Source organism: Amblyomma maculatum, chromosome 7 (genome assembly GCF_055883805.1).
Source record: "Amblyomma maculatum isolate TAMU_Amacu chromosome 7, ASM5588380v1, whole genome shotgun sequence".
In the NCBI taxonomy this organism is placed as follows: domain Eukaryota; kingdom Metazoa; phylum Arthropoda; class Arachnida; order Ixodida; family Ixodidae; genus Amblyomma; species Amblyomma maculatum.
In genome coordinates this window covers 89,362,423-89,375,417 of record NC_139350.1, presented here as the reverse complement: position 1 = coordinate 89,375,417, position 12,995 = coordinate 89,362,423, and the positions used below count along the sequence as shown (strand labels likewise).

General features: G+C 50.5%; 4 non-coding genes across 4 annotated transcripts; all 4 read left to right on the top strand.

Annotated features, from left to right (window-relative positions):
• The first annotated feature begins 1,049 nt into the window (after positions 1–1,049).
• TRNAT-CGU (transfer RNA threonine (anticodon CGU)) lies at positions 1,050–1,122 on the top strand. The gene has a single exon. It is a non-coding gene; the product is annotated as a tRNA-Thr (tRNA).
• Positions 1,123–2,051: 929 nt separating this feature from the next.
• On the top strand, positions 2,052–2,124 carry TRNAT-CGU (transfer RNA threonine (anticodon CGU)). The gene has a single exon. It is a non-coding gene; the product is annotated as a tRNA-Thr (tRNA).
• A 430-nt stretch (positions 2,125–2,554) lies between these two features.
• Positions 2,555–2,627, top strand: TRNAT-CGU (transfer RNA threonine (anticodon CGU)). Its single transcript has one exon. It is a non-coding gene; the product is annotated as a tRNA-Thr (tRNA).
• A 428-nt stretch (positions 2,628–3,055) lies between these two features.
• On the top strand, positions 3,056–3,128 carry TRNAT-CGU (transfer RNA threonine (anticodon CGU)). Its single transcript has one exon. It is a non-coding gene; the product is annotated as a tRNA-Thr (tRNA).
• Positions 3,129–12,995: the final 9,867 nt, after the last annotated feature.

Below are 12,995 nucleotides of genomic sequence, written 5' to 3'. Positions count from 1 at the left end.
TGTTTAGCCTTTGGCACAAGTAGCTGGGACACACACACACACATTGTAAGGAGTGTGAATGAGTCATCGGCCAGCAGCTCGTATGGAGGAGACGAATTGTGAACGAACCGCTGCTGGTTGTTAGCTGCTGCATCGCATTGTCTGTTAATAGAAAAGTGCACCTACCGGCCTTTCTCCCGTGTAACAATATATATATATATATATATATATATATATATATATATATGAAGGAAAGAAGCCAACAGTCGGCGAGGCCAAGGAAAGCGTTGGGGATGGTACTTTTATGTCTTTTTTTTTTTTAATGTTTACTTGGATAAGCACAGAAATTAGTAATGTAATCTGTTTAGGGGAAAGATAATTAGACACAAAGTAGAAGAAAAAACAACGTGCCGATGGTGGGATCCGAACCCACGACCTCCGAATAACGCGTCCGGTGCTCTACCAACTGAGCTACATCGGCCGCTGTCCCCCCTGCTACTTTCTTGGGTATTTATGTTGTCTGTATACGAACCTTGAGAGTGTTCACCAGCGCCACCCTCAGCCATAGCGGCGGACGTGGGACGTCCTTTGTTACCGCCAGCGTCACGTACAACGTGATCAAGAGCGAGGGCGAAAGCTGTGCTAGAACCCTCTCACGCTACCTATGGCTTCAAGACTGCCAGAACCGAGACTACATTACTAATTTCTGTGCTTATCCAAGTAAACATTAAAAAAAAAAGACATAAAAGTACCATCCCCAACGCTTTCCTTGGCCTCGCCGACTGTTGGCTTCTTTCCTTCATGTATTATAACGAGCACCCTCATTTCCCCTTGATTGATCTGCTTGTAGCTTACGGGGGTCTCGGTTCTGGCAGTCTTGAAGCCATAGGTAGCGTGAGAGGGTTCTAGCACAGCTTTCGCCCTCGCTCTTGATCACGTTCTACGTGACGCTGGCGGTAACAAAGGACGTCCCACGTCCGCCGCTATGGCTGAGGGTGGCGCTGGTGAACACTCTCAAGGTTCGTATACAGACAACATAAATACCCAAGAAAGTAGCAGGGGGGACAGCGGCCGATGTAGCTCAGTTGGTAGAGCACCGGACGCGTTATTCGGAGGTCGTGGGTTCGGATCCCACCATCGGCACGTTGTTTTTTCTTCTACTTTGTGTCTAATTATCTTTCCCCTAAACAGATTACATTACTAATTTCTGTGCTTATCCAAGTAAACATTAAAAAAAAAAGACATAAAAGTACCATCCCCAACGCTTTCCTTGGCCTCGCCGACTGTTGGCTTCTTTCCTTCATGTATTATAACGAGCACCCTCATTTCCCCTTGATTGATCTGCTTGTAGCTTACGGGGGTCTCGGTTCTGGCAGTCTTGAAGCCATAGGTAGCGTGAGAGGGTTCTAGCACAGCTTTCGCCCTCGCTCTTGATCACGTTCTACGTGACGCTGGCGGTAACAAAGGACGTCCCACGTCCGCCGCTATGGCTGAGGGTGGCGCTGGTGAACACTCTCAAGGTTCGTATACAGACAACATAAATACCCAAGAAAGTAGCAGGGGGGACAGCGGCCGATGTAGCTCAGTTGGTAGAGCACCGGACGCGTTATTCGGAGGTCATGGGTTCGGATCCCACCATCGGCACGTTGTTTTTTCTTCTACTTTGTGTCTAATTATCTTTCCCCTAAACAGATTACATTACTAATTTCTGTGCTTATCCAAGTAAACATTAAAAAAAAAAGACATAAAAGTACCATCCCCAACGCTTTCCTTGGCCTCGCCGACTGTTGGCTTCTTTCCTTCATGTATTATAACGAGCACCCTCATTTCCCCTTGATTGATCTGCTTGTAGCTTACGGGGGTCTCGGTTCTGGCAGTCTTGAAGCCATAGGTAGCGTGAGAGGGTTCTAGCACAGCTTTCGCCCTCGCTCTTGATCACGTTCTACGTGACGCTGGCGGTAACAAAGGACGTCCCACGTCCGCCGCTATGGCTGAGGGTGGAGCTGGTGAACACTCTCAAGGTTCGTATACAGACAACATAAATACCCAAGAAAGTAGCTGGGGGGACAGCGGCCGATGTAGCTCAGTTGGTAGAGCACCGGACGCGTTATTCGGAGGTCGTGGGTTCGGATCCCACCATCGGCACGTTGTTTTTTCTTCTACTTTGTGTCTAATTATCTTTCCCCTAAACAGATTACATTACTAATTTCTGTGCTTATCCAAGTAAACATTAAAAAAAAAAAAGACATAAAAGTACCATCCCCAACGCTTTCCTTGGCCTCGCCGACTGTTGGCTTCTTTCCTTCATGTATTATAACGAGCACCCTCATTTCCCCTTGATTGATCTGCTTGTAGCTTACGGGGGTCTCGGTTCTGGCAGTCTTGAAGCCATAGGTAGCGTGAGAGGGTTCTAGCACAGCTTTCGCCCTCGCTCTTGATCACGTTCTACGTGACGCTGGCGGTAACAAAGGACGTCCCACGTCCGCCGCTATGGCTGAGGGTGGCGCTGGTGAACACTCTCAAGGTTCGTATACAGACAACATAAATACCCAAGAAAGTAGCAGGGGGGACAGCGGCCGATGTAGCTCAGTTGGTAGAGCACCGGACGCGTTATTCGGAGGTCGTGGGTTCGGATCCCACCATCGGCACGTTGTTTTTTCTTCTACATTGTGTCTAATTATCTTTCCCCTAAACAGATTACATTACTAATTTCTGTGCTTATCCAAGTAAACATTAAAAAAAAAAGACATAAAAGTACCATCCCCAACGCTTTCCTTGGCCTCGCCGACTGTTGGCTTCTTTCCTTCATGTATTATAACGAGCACCCTCATTTCCCCTTGATTGATCTGCTTGTAGCTTACGGGGGTCTCGGTTCTGGCAGTCTTGAAGCCATAGGTAGCGTGAGAGGGTTCTAGCACAGCTTTCGCCCTCGCTCTTGATCACGTTCTACGTGACGCTGGCGGTAACAAAGGACGTCCCACGTCCGCCGCTATGGCTGAGGGTGGCGCTGGTGAACACTCTCAAGGTTCGTATACAGACAACATAAATACCCAAGAAAGTAGCAGGGGGGACAGCGGCCGATGTAGCTCAGTTGGTAGAGCACCGGACGCGTTATTCGGAGGTCGTGGGTTCGAATCCCACCATCGGCACGTTGTTTTTTCTTCTACTTTGTGTCTAATTATCTTTCCCCTAAACAGATTACATTACTAATTTCTGTGCTTATCCAAGTAAACATTAAAAAAAAAGACATAAAAGTACCATCCCCAACGCTTTCCTTGGCCTCGCCGACTGTTGGCTTCTTTCCTTCATGTATTATAACGAGCACCCTCATTTCTCCTTGATTGATCTGCTTGTAGCTTACGGGGGTCTCGGTTCTGGCAGTCTTGAAGCCATAGGTAGCGTGAGAGGGTTCTAGCACAGCTTTCGCCCTCGCTCTTGATCACGTTCTACGTGACGCTGGCGGTAACAAAGGACGTCCCACGTCCGCCGCTATGGCTGAGGGTGGCGCTGGTGAACACTCTCAAGGTTCGTATACAGACAACATAAATACCCAAGAAAGTAGCAGGGGGGACAGCGGCCGATGTAGCTCAGTTGGTAGAGCACCGGACGCGTTATTCGGAGGTCATGGGTTCGGATCCCACCATCGGCACGTTGTTTTTTCTTCTACTTTGTGTCTAATTATCTTTCCCCTAAACAGATTACATTACTAATTTCTGTGCTTATCCAAGTAAACATTAAAAAAAAAAGACATAAAAGTACCATCCCCAACGCTTTCCTTGGCCTCGCCGACTGTTGGCTTCTTTCCTTCATGTATTATAACGAGCACCCTCATTTCCCCTTGATTGATCTGCATATATATATGTAGTGTGGGGCCCCAAAGCGCCTCTTAGTGTTTCAAACCGCGCGCGCTTTTTCCTGTTTTGGTTGTTGTTTGGCTGGGCAGCGCGAGCATAGACCTTGGCGCGAGTACACATGCGCGAGCTACCTGGAGCCGGGGCGGCATGTTACCGGCGCGAAACCGAAGGTAGATAAGCGCGTCGGAAGCAAGGCTTGTGGCTTTTTCGCCGGGCGGCCGGCGAGCAAAGGGCGGCCAGTGAGTGTCACAGGCCGGCAGGATGTACACGGACGACGGGTCCTGCCAGACGAAGACGGAATCAGTGCCTACAAGGATGCCTTAGGAGTATTAGCGTGAGTTGCTGCCACGCGAGAAGCAATGTTTTTGGCCCTATTACTCGCCCTATTCGCGCTGCAGTGTGTTTTGTGTAGCCGCGGTAAAGCCCTGAACCTTGTGTCGTTTTATTCTTGATCGTCCATTGTCGCGCACCTCGACGGCATATTTTCAGCGCAGTTTTGTCCAATGCTCTTTCTTTTTTAATACTTTTCTGTTGATGCGGAATAAACCGGTGTTTTTAAGAGACTTCGTTTTTCACTCGTCGGGCGAGACCATGGCTCGCGGCCCGTATACTAGGAGGCGGAGCCTTCATCTGGCGCCCAACGTGATTTCAGCTCGAGCTTTGGCTTGCTCCGCGAGTGTCGCAATTTGAGGTTCATCCGGTTTCGTGCATAAGGATGTCGGACTATTTCAATTTACCTGGTGCAAGCGCCCAGTTGACAGAGGCAGTTCGGCCTCCCACACAGGCGGGCTCCGGGCATGAGCAATCGGGAGACAGGAAAAGCGAACCGTCAGACTTCGGTAGCAGAATGCTTGACCTACTGTCCCAGCTACTTGAATCAATGGCACAGAGAAATGGTAGGAAGCAAGGCAGTTTTGTTAGCTCCCACTCCCTTGTATCGCGATAATCAGCTGCAGCTGAATTTGCCCGTGCCAAGATTTGAAGGATACGCCGACAAGAAATCTGATTGCGATTTTCTTCATGAAATCTACGATTATTAGATGGCAATGGCAATTTCGGACAGCGCTTTGGCCACGCAAGTGCTGCCTGTAGCTTTGGTAGGTTCCGCAGCAACCTGGAGACTTAGACAGCGGCCGTTCGCAACAAAGCAGGATTTTATGACCGTTTTCGAGAAGAGATTTTGCCGCCTGACTATGTATTTCGTATGAAGGACGAGCTTTGTTCCAGGACGCAAGGAGAAAACGAGGGTTGGCTCGAGTTTTAGCGCAGTTTTCAAGAGCTGCATGAGCGGGCAGATCATGCAGCTCCGGAGCCAGAGAAGCTGGCTCATGCCATACATCGGTGCCATCCAAGGTACAAGCCATACCTCCGGCGTCGCCAGTTCGCGGACTTCGATTACATGGCTAGAGAAGCATCCCGCATCGAGACATCTTTCCCGGCGGAGCTGCAGTACAAGCCGCCTCCCCCGGCGGAGACCTGCCTTGAGCCATCCTTTGCGTGGCCTGGATCATCGGCATCATGCGGCCTGGCGACGCCAGGCTGCCTTACGGGGGCTGGCGACTTGCACGGGGTCACGAGCCCTGATGCGCCTCCTTAGGTGACGAGCCGATTGCATGGGGTGGCAGGTCAGACGGGGCCCCGTGTCTTCTTGCCATACGCAGGTACCCCTTGTGTGGCAGCAGTTGGGCGATCGAACGTCAGAACGCGCAAATCACGGACACCACCTGCAGCCGCTGCCATCTACCATGCATCATTGGGTGCAACGGTGCCGCCTTTGGGTGCAACGGTGCCGCCTTTGGGTGCAACGGTGTCACCTTTGGGTGCAACGGTGTCACCTTTGGGTGCAACGGTGTCACCTTTGGGTGCAACGGTGCCACCTTTGGATGCAACGTTGTCGCCTTTGGGTGCAATGATGCCACCACCGGGTGCCAAATGTCGCCTTTGGGTGCAATGATGTCACCACCGGGTGCCAAATGTCGCCTTTGGGTGCAATGATGTCACCACCGGATGCCATAATGTCGCCTTTGAGTGCAATGATGTCACCACCGGGTGCCATAATGTCGCCTTTGGGTGCAATGATGTCGCCACCGGGTGCCATAATGTCGCCTTTGGGTTCAATGATGTCACCACCGGGTGCCATAATATCGCCTTTGGGTGCAATGATGTCACAACCGGGTGCCATAATGTCGCCTTTGGGTGCAATGATGTCACAACCGAGTGCCATAATGCCGCCTTTGGGTGCAACGTGGGTGTCGCCACCGGGTGCAACGTGGGATTCACCTTCGGGTGCAATGGTGTCGCCCCCGGGTGCAACTTGTAATCCGATTCGCAGATTCAGGACACCGCAGGACAGGGTGTTTCGGTCGTCGTACCATCCAGCTGCCAGGCCGCACACATGCGGCCAACCGCCGGGAGAGCTGACCCATTCGCTACATCTCCTGCCCGAATCGACACAGATGCTATCGCCACAGGTGCCAGTGTCACCACCTGCTGTGCACGAGTCAGACCCCGAGAAACCCTACGACCGCACGGTGAGTGCAGTACCGTCGACCTCTTCCTTTGATCAAAACCAACTAGACAAGACTCCGCTAGTCTCGATCAAAATGGCCAGACTTGAACTTCCAGCCCTTTTAGACACAGCTTCTACAGTGCAGTCTTTGGAGATCACGTAAAGAATTCCTGTGAGGCAAAACATCTACATTTTCGGAGTGTAAATACTAGCCTTCGTATGGCGTCTACTCATGTAGTACCCGCAACCTCAGCAGCCCGCCTCACAATTTCTATAAGCGGCCGAAAGATTAGACAGCGTTTCCTACACCTGCCCGGTCTATCCTGGCCGGTCATACTCGGCCGTAACTTCATAGTCAAGGCAGGAATCGTGATGGATCTCGGTAAGGGTACCTACCGGTACGGCACCGTAACAGAAGCATTTGCGTTCACGACCGAGGCCGCTGAGCCACAGTCGCAGCTGCTTGCCACAAACGGCCATTCGTCCGATATTACAGGAATCGGTATTTGAGGTCCTTCAGGGGGTCAGCAGCGGAAAATGTAGAATCGAGACAGTGCTCAGCCCCTTTGTAGCAACGGGGAAGGCCAACGTACTAACTCACAAGATCGACACGGGCGGTGCCCGGCCGATCCGACTCAATCCAAGGCCCTTGAATGTCCTCAAGCGAGCACAGCTGGATGCTGCCCTCGACTAAATGGTGGCTACCGGTGCGATGAGACCCTCAAAAAGCCCCTGGGCGTGCCCTGTTGTTCTCGTGCCTAAGAAAGATGGCATAGCCCGCTTGTGTGTCGATTATCGACGTCTGAACGCTGTGAGAGTGCGAGACTCTTACCCTTTCCCGTCAGTTGACTCTGTCATGTACTCAATTGGGTCAGCTAAGTTTTTTACAACCCTTGACTGCAATGGGGGTTTTCTGCAAATCCCGATTGACCGCTTTGACATTGAGAAAACTGCTTTCACTTGCTATCGGCGACTGTTCGAATTTGTGCGATTGCCTTTCGATTTGTGCAAATCACCTGCTACATTTTAATGTGTAATGGATATTGTGCTGGGAGACGCTAAATTTAACTACGCTATGGCCTACATGGATTACGTAGTAGTGTTCTCAGAAAGCTTAGAAGAACATCTCCTTCATCTAACCAATGTCCTTCAACGAATGCAGAATGCGGGCATCATCATTAACCCCGGCAAGGTTCAGTTGGTGACAAGCACAATCAACCTTCTTGGTTTCATTGTGGAACAGGGCACAGTTCGCCCGGATGAAGAGAAACTTCAGGCCATTCTGCAGCTTCCTCCATCAACCAACATAGTCTCCAGCGTTTCTTGAGCATGGTGGGATTTTACCGCTACTTCATCCCAAACTGCGCTGACCTAGCGCGACCCCTCCATCAGCTCCTCCGGAAGGGTGCACGTTGTCCACGCTGTGACAGCTCCTGCAGACACCTGGGGCACACTGCAGTGTCCCGTCAACAGCTGCCCGAAGCTCAGCTCTCAGACGACCAGTGCAACCAGATACGCCAAACCCTGAACAGCGTCAACACTACAGGGAGCCGAGTGCCTAACGGAAGCTATGACAGCTACGTGGAAGCAGAAGATGGCTGGCTCCTGCGGTATATACTTGCTGCGGACACCGAGAGTGGTGAGTCCGCATTTCGTGTGGCCGTTACTAAGGGCCTCCGCAAGCATTTTGTAGAGTACTTTCACGATACACGCCTCGCAGGCCACAGCGATGGCAAGAAAACGTATGACAAATTGGATCGCGTCGAAACATGGCCCCGCGTGAGAAGGGATGTCCTGACATACGTCCGCAATTGTTATACCTGCCAGACCGCGAAGCCGAGGGAAGGAAAACTACCGGGCCTCATGCAACCTGTAGAGAGCTGATACCCGTGGGAAACCGCAGCCTGCGACATAATGGGTCCCTATCCCAGATCAGTGAAAGGGAATCTCTACTTGTTAGTAATCACTGATCATTTCTCGAAATGGGTAGAATTGTATCTCCTGAGTAGGCTAGACTGTAAGATAATTTGGGATAAGCTATTTGAAACATTCACCCGCTTCCCCGCTCAACTTATCACTGATAACGCCACATATTTCACCGGTAGGATATTCAGTGATACCTGCAAAGCTCTTGGCGTGCAGCACAAAAAGACTATGCCCTACCACCCTCAAGCAAACATTACAGAGCGAGTGAATCGAAATCTCAAGATTATGATGGTGGCATTCGCGGAGTAGCACAAGGACTGGGACGCTCGTATCCAGGAGATGGCCTTCGCCACAAGAACCATGGTAAACCGGTCAACAGGTTTTACGCCAGCGGCCATTCTCCTTGGTCGTGAGCTCAGGTTCCCTATTGAGCATGCTCTGAATGGGTTCTGATTTACCGGGTCTTAGCCATTCTAAATTTGCGCATGATTTTTCCAGCCACTTGGCCGAGACTCTGAAGGAGGCAAGGGAAAACTTGGACCTTGCCCGCCTGGAACACTGCAACCAGCACAACAAGGGAAGGCGACCTTTGGAGTTCACAGTCGCCGACAAAGTCCTTCGTCGCATGCACCCACTGTCGTGACGCTGGGGCTACGTCGACCCGGCCTTCACTTGGTAGCGTGCAGAGACTCGGGGTTGAAGTAGGATTGAATCTTCGAAGTTGGTGAAATATGTACAAGCAGGTTTAATGGCACTTTGAGAAACTTATTTACAAGATTATTTACACGAAAAAGAAGGGTACATCAGCAAAATGGCAAGCGTTAAGAGTTCATAGCGAGAAGCGACTGGATGAGCCGTTTACCCAGGGCTCAGAGCGACATTTCGTGCTCTGCAGCGTCCTTAAAAACCCCCTATGTCCAGCCCCTCTCTGAAGATGCTGACCAACCAAATCCAGGGCACGCCCCTCAGGTATCGGCATCCAATCGAACACATCACTGCACTGATGGTCTGAAGCACTGACTGGTCCGGCATTCATTCGTTGGGCGTGATCACTTGTTGGCGGGAAAAGCTTGGGAACGGCGAGGAGAGGAGGTACATTTCTATTCTTCAGCAAAGAAACCACAGGCTGGTTCTGACAAGGGGTTTTACTTCTCAGAAACCCGAGTGCACGTGGCGCCGCATAGGGCTCCCAACATGGTCCCTTTTCGACAATTGCAAATCTTTCCTGCATTCCCGGGAAATCACTTAATGGCCGTATGAGTCATGCTCCTTTCTTGTCCTGCACGTTAGCGGACATGTCACTCTGTCGTCTCCTTTGGATAGGAGGCATTCATCACTGGAGGATAGCACTTCTCGACTGGAAGGGTGAACAAAAGAAAGAAAGCACTTCCTGCTATTTCCCTCAGGGGGACGTTTCTTTGTGTTTTTCCAGACGTTCTCCTGACAGGGTCAATTTGGCATTTGCAGGTTGTCCACAAAGCAAAACATGCTTACAAAACAGGATTCCTGGAAACAGGCTCACTTAGAGCCATTGGACCATCACCACATATTCACAAAACTTATCCATGCCCACAGGCGAACAATAGAGCGCGCAATTGCGGATGCTTGGTCGTAACAGCCTCCTCCCCCGCCAGAAGAGTCTCGGAGGGCAGCAGTCCCAGCTGCTGCATGAAGAGACGACTTAATGGCCTGCACGTGAACGCTTGAAGCTCGCTGTTGCTTGTCGCGTTGTCTTGATTGTTGTAGGCCAAATTGCTCGAGCTGTCTGAAACTCAACCACATGTCGAAGCAAGCACTCGGCTCCCGTCTGAAGAGACCAGGTCAAAAGAAAACTGCCATTGTTGTTCGAGAAAAGCCCACACTCAAGACGTTAGGACCTATGTATTCCTAGAAACCCAAACGTGCTGCTTTACATAGTCACACATATACAAGCGCACGAAAAAAAAAAAAACCTGATTATCAATTTGGATACATGGTGAGGAACATCTCGGACCGCTTAGAAAGAGCGGCTAAGCGCGTCCGCATTCCCATTTAACTTCCCCTTTTTGTATCTTATTTCAAAATTGTACTGCTGTAAAATCAAGCTCCACCTAAGAAGGCGACTGTTCTTCGATGTCGCAGTTTGCAGCCAAGCCAGGGGACAATGGTCCGTCTCTACGGTGAATTTGGCCCCTCCAAGATAGCACTGCAATTTTTGAATGGCCCAAACAATGCAAGCGCACTCTTTCTCTGACGCGCAATAAGCCCTCTCTCTAGAACTCAGCTTTCTGCTCAAGTAGAGCACGGGGTGCTCATTACCGTCGTCATCTCTCTGGCAGAGAACAGCACCTAACCCTCGATCACTGGCATCACACTGGACCGTGAATTCTCGGCCATAGTCTGGAGCTCGCAATACCGGACGGCTAATCAGCACAGCCTTCAGGTTTACGAAGGAGGCTTCCTTTTGTTCGTCCCAGACTACATTTGTCGGTTCTGTCTTGCGGAGAGCGTCGGTCAGAGGGCTAGCCAAAGCTGAATAGTTAGGGATGTAGTGATTGTAGTACCCAGTCAGACCCAGGAATGCTCGAATTTCCGTCTTCGTGCTCGGCCGCGGGTAGTCTGCTACCGCAGAAATCTTAATCTCGCTGGGTTTCCTGAAACCTTGACCTACATTGTGACCCAAGTAGTCCACGGTCGCCCTTGCCAGGCAACATTTCTCGGCCTTTACGGTTAGTCCAGCTTGACGCAAAAGGCTCAGTACAGCTCTTAGATGTACCATATGGTCCGCCCATGAGTCGGAAAAAACCGCAATGTCATCTAAGTAAGGCACTGCGAATGTTTCACACCCCTTTAAAACCCTATCCATGAGTCGGGAAAAACAAAATGGAGCATTTTTGAGCCCGAAACTCATCATTGTTGGCTGGTAGCTGCCCGTCGGAGTGACGAAAGCCGCGTATCTGCTGGCGCGTTCAGTGAGCGGTACTTGCCAGTATCCTCGAGTAAGGTCCAGCGTAGTCACATATGCCGCTCTACTGACCTGTTCTACTCTCTCCTCAATATTCGGAATAGGATACACTTGATCCCTGGTGAGAGAATTTAGCTTTCGGTAGTCTACCACAGGCCTAGGGTCTTTACCTGGAGCTTCTACTAAGATCATAGGCGAAGCATAATCGCTTTCCGAGGGTTTTATTACTCCCAATTCCAGCATGCGAGTTACTTCCCTATCCAGAATTTCTCTTTGCCTTGGAGAAAATCGGTAGCACCTTGATCGCACTGGCACGTCTGAAGTCAGCTCAATATCGTGCTCAGTCAAATCAGTCCTGCCTGGCCTGTCCACGAAGCAGGCCTCAAACTCTGTTATTATTTCGCCCAGATCGGACAGCTGGGATTTCTTTAGTTCTCCTCTCTGCTCCGTCTTTTTGAGAAGCTCCTGAGCGTTGCTTCCTTTTCCGCTGAGGCAAATCAAGTTGTCCCCCATCTCCTCGGGAAGGTTTAACGTTAGATTTACCACGGCTTCCCTCTGCACATAAGGCTTCATAAGATTGCAATGATAAATGCGCACTGCTTTACGCCTATCGGGGATTTTCACTGCGTAGTTAGTGTCAGAAAGCTCTGCAACGACTTTAGCAGGTCCTTCCCACTGTACTTCGAGCTTATTCTTGGGATCATTGGCTTGCTCCATAGCTAAGTCCTCTCGGGTTCCACTTAGAAGTCTCGTGAGATTACTAGACACTGGCGGCAAGATGTTACTCTCAAGAACGTCCTCATTCCGCGTCTCATCAAGCTCACTTTCAAGTTGACTTATCTGAGATGCCTCGCTCTCAAACTTTTCTGACCCGCTATTTTCCGCATTTACCACTGTTTTAACTGCCGTTTCCTCCGCTGTTGATTTTTCTGAAATGAGCAGTGTAGCTAGTTCTCGCGCCTTTGAACGTGTTAAGGCTTGCACAACTCTGTCTCCGAAAAGGATGCCCCTCTTTCGCAGTAGCATGTCCGATTTGTTGGAGAACAAATACGGATAGCACTTGGGAAGCTTTCCTGAAACGGCAGCCTCGGTTGTCAACTTGCCGAAAGGGCCCTCGATGACCACGTTCGCGATTGGCAAGCACACACTCTGTTCCTCCACTACCTGGCGGATCCACGCACACTGTCCTGTATAGTCGGAAGGCGACACATACGCCGGATGGACAACATCCATCGTTGCGGCCGAATCGCGCAGTACCTTGCAAGGCTTCCCGTTGACTACTAGGTCATGCAGGTAGAGTTCTAAAAGCTGCATATTTTCATCGCAGTCACTGACATACGAGAAAGCAATCTTTTCTTTCCGGCAGTTGACGGCAATGTGACCCTGCTCATTACACCTAAAGCATGTGAGCGGCTTCCTAGCCTCAAGCTTATTCTTTGTGTTCTGCGCGTTGGTCACTTCCCCCCTTTTCTCACTGCCGTCCTTTCTAGGGAGTTTGCCTGAAGAAACCTTCATTTCTTCGTTTCCAACTCTAGCAAAGTGCTTTTCCTGACGGTTATTCACACTGAACTTGGGATTGCGGGGCCTATCCACTGCTGGGTTACTGAATTGTCGGCGCGAAGCATACTCCTCAATAAGTTCGGCAGCTTCAGTTGCCGACTTAATTTCGCCTCGGTCCTGTAACCAATTTCTTTCTTTTTCTGGGAGGCAGTTATAAAACTGCTCCAAAAGAATTCGCTCGACTACAGCGTCCCTATCACTGTAGGAATCAGTGCTCTTTAGC